This window comes from Cebus imitator, unplaced genomic scaffold (genome assembly GCF_001604975.1).
Source record: "Cebus imitator isolate Cc_AM_T3 unplaced genomic scaffold, Cebus_imitator-1.0 Scaffold34, whole genome shotgun sequence".
NCBI lineage: Eukaryota > Metazoa > Chordata > Mammalia > Primates > Cebidae > Cebus > Cebus imitator.
This window is the reverse complement of record NW_016107349.1, coordinates 9,841,475-9,850,350: the sequence shown is the minus strand read 5'-3', so window position 1 is coordinate 9,850,350 and position 8,876 is coordinate 9,841,475. Positions and strand designations below refer to the sequence as shown.

The 8,876-nt window shown below is 42.6% G+C and overlaps 1 protein-coding gene across 3 annotated transcripts in view; it reads right to left on the bottom strand.

Moving 5' to 3' along the window:
* Positions 1 to 8,876, bottom strand: part of TDP1 (tyrosyl-DNA phosphodiesterase 1) — a 98,348-nt gene that overhangs the window by 29,984 nt on the left and 59,488 nt on the right. The gene's annotated exons all lie outside the window — the stretch shown is intronic.

The following is an 8,876-nucleotide window of genomic DNA, read 5'->3' as shown; positions in this document are numbered from 1 at the left end:
CCAGGTAGTGTTAATTTCTTTCAATGTGAAGAAAACAGCTGTGAGGGCAATAGATTGTTATTTGTGTCTAGAAAGAAATGGTACATTCAGCCCAGAAACGGTAGCACACACCTGTAATTCCAGCATTTTGGGAGGCTGAGGCAGGCAGATTACGAGATCAGGAGTTCAAGACTGGCCTGGCCAATATGATGAAACCCTGTCTCTACTAAAAAATTAGGTGGGCATGGTGGCACGGTCCTATAATCCCAGCTGCTCTGGAGGCTGAGGCGGGAGAATTGCCTGAACTGGGACCTGGGAGGCGGAGGTTGCAGGGAACCAAGATTGCACCATTGCACTCCAGCTTGGGCTACAAAGTGAGACTCCGTCTAATTAAAAAAAAAAAAAAGAAATGGTACATTCAGAATGATGTTTTGTATGTTCAGAAATCTGTGGCTAAAAAATCATGGTGCAAGCCAGGCGTGGTGGCTCACTCCTGTCTGTAATCCCAGCATTTTGGGAGGCTGAGGAAGGCAGACCACTTGAACCCAGGACCAGCCTGGGAAAGATGGCAAAATCACATCTCTACAAAAAATTAGCCAGGCACGGTGTCACAAACCTACAGTGGTAGCTACTTGAAAGGCTGAGGTGGGAGGATCGCTTGAGCCTGTGAGGTGGAGGTTGCAGTGAGTGGAGATCGCACCACCGCACTCCAGCCTGGATGACAGTAAGACCTTGTCTCAAGAAGTAGCAAAAAAAAAAAAAAAAAAAAATCAAGGTGCAGCAGGAGGAAGGGGACTGGACACTGATCTTGCAAGAGGTGCCAAGATGCACATCAAGATGCTCAGGAATGGAGACCACTAAGATCTGAGGCATCTTCAGAGACTCTCTTTTATAAGCGAATGTGGCAGAGCTTAACATAAACCCACCATAAACGTTTTTTCATTTTAAATCATATAAACTTCAGCTATTCAGAAAACTCTTTACAGCCTTTGTGGATGACTGAATATTTCAAGATTCATTCACTGGTGCACCAAGTATGTTTTCTAAGCTATGTGCTGGAACTATTACTGGAATCGGAGAATCAAACAAAAACAATGATCAAAGTAAGAGAAAAAGAATAATGTCTGTTAAGGGTTCTATGGGAACAGAGAAAGAAGAATGTGGAAGTCAGAGCTAAGAAAAACTCTTGAAGCAATTAAGCTGACTTAAGAAAACAGAGCATTATTTACAAACCTTCCTGGCTTCTTAAATGAACCATACTGAAGACAGGAAGCCTTTGCACAAGGACCATGATCATGAATATCACTGTCTGTGACGTCGTTGAGACATAAAGTGAAGAGGAAGCTGATGTTTATGATAAAGTGGTATTATGATCCTAGGAAAAAAGTGTTTTTTTTTAAAGTCCAAAATGACATCTTGCTTTTAGGTCTTTCACCTGTTAGTAAATATAGGTGATCTCCTGGGCAAGGAGAAAAATCTAACGGCAAAACCAAACAGTGGGTTTGAGATGTTTTTATCACTTATTAGATTATCACTTTCTGGGCAACTCTTGACTATCAGTATCATGACAACACAGACAGGAAGTATCTTCTGGAAGGCTGTTCTCATTCTTTCCTCATGAGTTGTGTTTTCTTAGCATTTCAAGATTTGAGGACTTATTCCAAAGTACAGTTCAATGGAGATCGTAAGAACAGCCTTTCAGAGGGCTTCCTCCAATCCCTCCTTTTATTTGGCTTCTAACAGATTTTGAAACATCTGGAACCTTAGAAACTTTACCATGAACACTCAGAGCCTGAATGTCACTTGCAGGTTTGTAGGTGATAAATCAACATTCCCTGAGATATCATCTTTAATGACTTTTTACATTGAGTAATACTTTGAATCATGGGCACTTGGGGCAGCCAGGAAGATGGGGTATTTCCAAATTCTTGTGGGGTGGAGGGGTGGGGCGTGTGTGTGTGTGTGTGTGTGTGTGTGTGTGTGTGTGTGTATGTGCACGCGTGCACACGCATATGTCATGTATTGCAAAAGCACCATGTCTTTCACGAGGCACAGTAACACCACAGGGCTCTCTTGTGCCCATAACTCCAAAGGAGTTCTAGCTTCTGTTCTCCACGTGGAATCCATTGTCCACTGCCTGTCCCAGCTTTCACTGAGAACTCGTTTTCACCATTTTGTTCCTCCTGCCCATTGTTCTTTTGTCTACTGGACTGGGCTGCTTTCTCTCCCAAGTGCTATGGTTTATTTTGTTGTTGGATACTGAGTGATGCTTCATCACTAAAGACGGGTGGGGTATTTAATTTACTTTAGATCCTTAGGGTAGAACTCCGGAGGTCCCATGGTCTACCATCCACCAGAACTACTACCCAAGCTCTTAATAAAGTAATAATGAGTAAGACAGTAGCTTCTGGGGGTATATCTGTCAGGGTTCAATCACAGAAACATAACTAGAAATTGTATGTGTGTTTTTGTGTATTTCTTACAGGAATTTATTATCACATAATTGTAGGAGCTGGTTAAAGTCTTTATAAGGCTGTTACCTGCTCTGATGCTGGAACTAGAAATCTACAGAGTAGGAGTAAGCCCGAGGAAGATGGGCATAAAGTAGAGAATAACTAGCTGGAGCCACAGGAAAGGGCTGAAGCCCATGAGGACAGACACCCATGATGGATTTTGTGCCTCTGGCACTAGAGGTGTGGGTGTCTTGCAAGACAGAGCCTTCATCACAGAAAAAATACACACCTGGTGAGAGCCAGGAGTTAGAGAAGCTGAAGGAGGACTTGAGAGGGTGTGAGGTCCAGCTTTTGCTGGACACAGTGACAATGCATGAGTTATAAAAATGGCTGCTGTCTCACATTTGTTCTCCAACTTTAAGAATGTCCCTTGGGGCCCACCCGATTGGAAACATACAAGAACGGGAATTCTGGAAATTGTGGTTGAGGCTAGAGAAGTTGACCATTACCAAGTGTTATGGACTGAATTTTTGTGTCCCTCAGAATTCATATGTTGAAATCCTAACCTCCAATGTGACTGTGTCAGGAGCCAGGGCTTTGGGCTAATTATGTCATGAAGATGGAGTCCTCATGAATGAGACTGGTACCCTTATAAAGGAGACCCCGGAGAGCTGCCTTGCCCTCTTTCCACCTCGTGAGGACACAATGAGAAGTCAGCAGGTTGCAACCCAGAAGAGGGTCCTCACTGGAATCTGGCCATGCTGGCACCCTGACATTGAACTTCCTTTCTCTAGAACTATGAGATATATTTATAAGTTGCTCTGTATAGCAGCCTGAACTGAATGAGGCACCAAGCCACCACAGCTAAGCTGACTAATGCTCTGCTGCTCAATTAGGCAGTTTATTATCACCTTGCCTACAAGGAGTGAAAATGATGGTAGAATACTCTGCCACAGCTTGTAAGATGTGGCTGCTTATTACAGGCTTAACCTCAGTTCCCAACATGAACATTTTGTCCCAAAGATTAAATTTTTAAGAGTGAACTTGGTAAGTATGACAAAAAACTCCTACAGGGAATCTCAGGAGAGCACAGGAATGGCATGTGAGGCAAATGGAGAAGGCAGGCAGGCACATGTTGAGAGAAGAGCCCTGGACCCTGAATCAGCAGCAGACGTTTGTGTCTCAGCTTCCCCACTCACAGAGACTCCTTAAGCCACTCCTCACCTCCCTGGGCTTTAGGTTCCTGTCTCCAGCATGAGGGCTGTCAGCCTATGAGACCAAAATCCCTTTCCAGGCTACAGTCTACAATAACGACAGATACCCATTTCACATTAACTAGGGTGTTCCCCTCCAGTGATGTAGTCTCATCCCAAAGTAAAATCGCTGAGTTTCACTGGAGGTTTACCCCTGGGGAGTACTTGCCGGATGTTCATGATAACACATCAGGGAAGCAACTACTTAAGAAAGGAAGTAGGGAGCTATGAAGATGACCTCTGGGCCAAACCTTGCTCCATCATCTTTCGAAACCTGAACTTTGGTAAAGGAACAGCTGCCATCACCAATGCCTGCTTGAGCACCAATTAGAGTGGCTGATTAGATTCACTTTTAAGATTTTTTTTTTTTTTTTAGAAGATGTACGAGTCCCTAAGGATGACTGCTGTTAACGGAACACATGTCCACTGATAAAATATTTCTTTTTATTATTAGTTACTTAGCAGTCTAGGCAGCAGCAGCACAAAGAGTACAGAGACAATGAGACAATATACAGACTGAGGCTTTGGCCACCACACTTCTAGAGGACCAGGGATGAGGGGACAGACACATTCACAGACAGCTGCAATAAAACAGAATGTTAACAGTGGTGCTGGGGAAGATGGAGTCCAAGCAGCTGTGCTAATGTGGAGGGGAAACCATGATTCCAACCAACACTGCTTTTGTCCCTTTCCTAAAACTCCATGGCAATGTGTGCCACAAATGCAGACATTGTAGGTTTCCTTCCATTTTGCATTCAATATAGGTTTTCTTTTATCGCTCTTAGGTTCTGTTTTATGAATTAAAAGGACGTTTCACAGGTGATATGTAAAGATATTCTCACTGTAAAAGATTCAAATTGTATACAGGTATAAACAGGGACATTATCCTTAATTTTGACAGATTCTGTCCAAGTTCTGTCTCAAGCATCTATCCTATTTAGATTATTAGCAACAGTGTATAGAAGTATTATTTTCTTAGACTCTTGAGAACACTGGTAGACAGTATCTATGAAAAGTTTTACAAGTAACTGGCAAATTGTATCTCATTTAAATTTGACTTCTCTAATTACTAATGATGTTAAGTATTCTATCAATCTGTTTTCATGGAGCTAATAAAGACATACCCAAGACTGGGTAATTTATAAAGGAAAGAGGTTTAATGGATTCACAGTTCCACATGGCTGGGGTGGCCTCACAATCATGGCGGAAGGCAAGAAGGAACATGTCATGTCTTATAAGGATGATGGCAGACAAAGAGAAAATGAGAACGAAGCAAAAGGTGTTTCCCCTTATAAAACCATCAGATCTTGTAAGACTTATTCAGTTCTATGAGAACAGTATGGAGGAAACTGCCCCCAAGATTTAATTTTCTCCCACCAGGTCCCCTCACAACACATGGGAATTATGGGAGCTACAATTCAAAATAAGATTTGGGTGGGGACATAGACAAAGCATATCAAGTATTTTTAACTGTATCTACTTCTATTAGTCTGTTCTCATGCTGTTAATAAAGACATACTCGAAGCTAGATAATTTACAAAGGAAAGGAGGTTTAATGGACTCAAAGTTCCACATGGCTGGGGAGGCCTCACAATCATGGCATAAGGCAAAGGAGGAGCAAAGGCACATCTTACATGGCGGCAGGCAAGAGAGCATGTTCAAGAGAACTACCCTTTATAAAACCATCAGATCCTGTGAGACCTATTCATTATCACCAGAACAGCATGGGAAAACCCCCCCCCCCACCGATTCAATTACCTCCCACCTGGTCCCTCCCACCAGGTACCTCCCACAACACGTGGGAGTTATGGAAGCTACAGTTCAACATGAGATTTGGGTGAGGACACAGAGCTAAACCATATCATTCCACCTTTGACCCCTCCCAAATCTCATGTTCTCACATTTCAAAATGCAATCATGCCTTGCCAACAGTTTCCCTAAGTCTTAACTCAATTCAGCATTAACTCAAAAGTCCATAGTCCAAAGACTGATCTTAGGCAAGGTAAGTCCCTTCTGCCTATGACCCTGTAAAATCAAAAGCAAGTTAGTTACTTTCTAGTTACAATGTAGGTACAGGCACTGGGTAAATACAGCCATTCTAAATGGGAAAAATTGGCCAAAACAAATGGGCTACAGGCCCCGTGCAAGTCCAAAATCCAGTGGGGCAGTCAAATCTTAAAGCTCCCAAATGATCTCCTTTGACTCCATGTCTCACATCCAGGTCATGCTGATGCAAGAAGTAGGCTTCAATGGCTTTGGGCAGGCTCTGCCCCTTTAGCTTTGCAGGGTACAGCACCCCTCTTGGCTGCTTTCATGGGCTGTCATTGAGTTTCTGCACCTTTTCCAGGTCCTACATGCAAGCTGTTGGTGGATCTACTATTCTGGGGTCTGGAGGATGGTGGCCCTCTTCTCACAGCTCCACTAGGCAGTGCCCCAGTGGGGACTTTGTATAGGGGCTCCTACCCTACATTTCCCTGCTGCACTACCCTAGCAGAGGTTCTCCATGAGGGCTCTGCCCCTGCAGTGCACTTCTGCCTGGACATCCAGACATTTCCATACGTCCTCTGAAATGTAGGTAGAGGTTCTCAAACCTCAATTCTTAACTTCTGTGCACCAGCAGGCCCAACACCACATGGGAGCCACCAAGACTTGGGGGCTTGCATCCTCTGAAGCAATGGCCTGAGTTGTATGTTGGCACCTTTTAGCCATTACTGGGAGTAAAGGAACCAAGTCCCAAGACTGCACAAAGTGGCAAGGCCCAGGGCCTGGCCCACAAAACCATCTTTTCCTCCTAGGCCTTCAGGCCTGTGATGGGAGGGTCTGCCGTGAGGACCTCTGACATACCCTGAAGACATTTCCCCCATTGTTTTGGCGATTAACGTTTGGCTCCTCCTTTCTTAGGCAAATTTCTGCAGTCCTCAGAACATGGATTTTTATTTTCTATCGCATTGTCAGTTTGCAGGTTTTCCAAACTTTTATGCTCTGCTTCCCTCTTAAATATAAGTTCCAATTCCAAACAATATCTTTGTGAATGAATAAAACTGTATGCTTTTAAGAGCACCGAAAATCACCTCAAACACTTTGCTGCTTAGAAATTTCTTCCACCAGATACCCTAAATCATATCTCTCAAGTTCAAAGTTCCACAGATCTCTAGGGCAGGGGCAAAATGCCACCAGTCTCTTTGCTAAAACATAGGAAGAGTCCCCTATGCTCCATTTCCCAACAAGTTCCTTATATCCATCTGAGAACACGTCAGCCTGGACTTCATTGTCCACATCATTATCAGCATTTTGGTCAAAGCCAAGTCCCTAGGGAGCTCCAAACTTTCCCACATCACCTGTCTTCTGAGCCCTCCAAGTCTCTAGGAAGTTCCCATTTTCCCATATTTTCCTGTCTTCTTCTGAGCCCTCCAAACTGTTCCAACCTCTGCCTGTTACCCAGTTCCAAAGTTGCTTCCACATTTTTGGGTATCCTCATAGCAGCACCCCACTCTACAAGTATCAATTTACTATAACAGTCTGTTCTCTCACTGTTAGTGAAGACATACCCAAGACAGGGTAATTTATAAAGGAAAGGAGATTAAATGGACTCACAGTTTCACATGGCTGGGGATGCTTCACAATCATGGCAGAAGGCAAAGGCGGACCCCTTACATGACGGCAGGCAAAAGTGTGTGTGTAGGGAAACTGCCCTTTATAAAAACCATCAGTAAATAGAGGCATATTCACCATCATGAGAACAGCACAGGAAAACCACCTTCATGATTCAGTTACCTCCCACCAGGTCCCTCCCATGACACATGAGGATTACAGGTGCTACAATTCAAGGTGAGATTTGGGTGGGGATATAGCCAACCCGTATCACTACTGAATGATGATGTTTACTTCTGTGAATTATAAATTTTTAAATTATGATACTGTTTTTTTTCCTCTTAATATGCAGTGCACATCAGTTTCCTGCTGCTGCTCTAACAACATGCCAGAAAACAAATTTAATGACTTGAAACCAAGATTCGTTATCTTACACAAAGTAAAGTAAAATTAAAGTGTTGGGAGGTTGTGTTTCTTCCAGAGGCTCTGGGGAAGAATTCATTTCCTTGCCTTTTCTAGTTCTAGAGGCTGTCTGCATTCCCCTTGGAATGTGCCTGTTCCATCTTCAAGGCCAATGAGATCAGTTGAGTTCTATTCATGTGATGTGTGTGTGCACGTGCGCCCGAGCTCTCTCTCCTCTCCTCTCTCTCTCTCTTTCCGCCCCCCCACCCTCCTTGACTTGTTTCTCTTCCACTTCCAAAGTACCTTTGTGATTATATTGGGCCCTCCCCCAATAATCACCCCATGTTAAGGTCATTTGACTAGCAACACTAATACCACCTGCCACCTTAATTCTCCTTTGCCAGGTAATTTAACAGTCACACCCCTGAGGATTTGGACAACGACATCTTTGAGGAGCCATTATTCTGCCCATCACACAGTGCTTTTCATATATTACAATTATGTTATAAATGTTTGTACAGTTATAACTTTATGAAAACCTTTATAGTTTAGTAGGTCTTTTTTGCTTGCTCTCTTCCATTTTGAGAGGAGGAAGTAAGTTATCCAAGGTGCAATTGTTTACTCTATAGCAAAAAGCTTTCTCATCTATCCCAAACTGGTGTTTTAAAACAAAGTTTTTAAATAAACAAAATAAAGTTTTAAAATATTCTGAAGTCCAAATGTGTAAATCTTTTCTTGTCAAGTGCATTTTATGTCTTATGTACTAAATCTAGCCTATTTCAAGGTGATAGGATATTCTTGTTCTGGGCTTTATAGCTTTAGTTTTCTTACTTGGGTATATCATACATCTGAAATTAATTTTGTCTATGGCCTAAGATAAGACTAGGTTTTTCTTTCTTTTTTTTTTTTTTCTGCATCAATATCCAATTGCTTTAGCACTATTTTTTGAAAAGAACATCCTTCGTCCATTGAATTACATTGGTGCCTTTGTCAGAAATCTTTGATGATACATGTGTCTATTTCTGGACTCTATTCTGTTCTATTGATCAATTTATCCTTTTTTTTTTAAATTTTTTCCATTTATTTATTTTATTGCATTTTAGGTTTTGGGGTACATGTGAAGAACATGCAAGATTGTTGCATAGGTACATACGTGGCAGTGTGATTTGCTGCCTTCCTCCCCATCACCTACATCTGG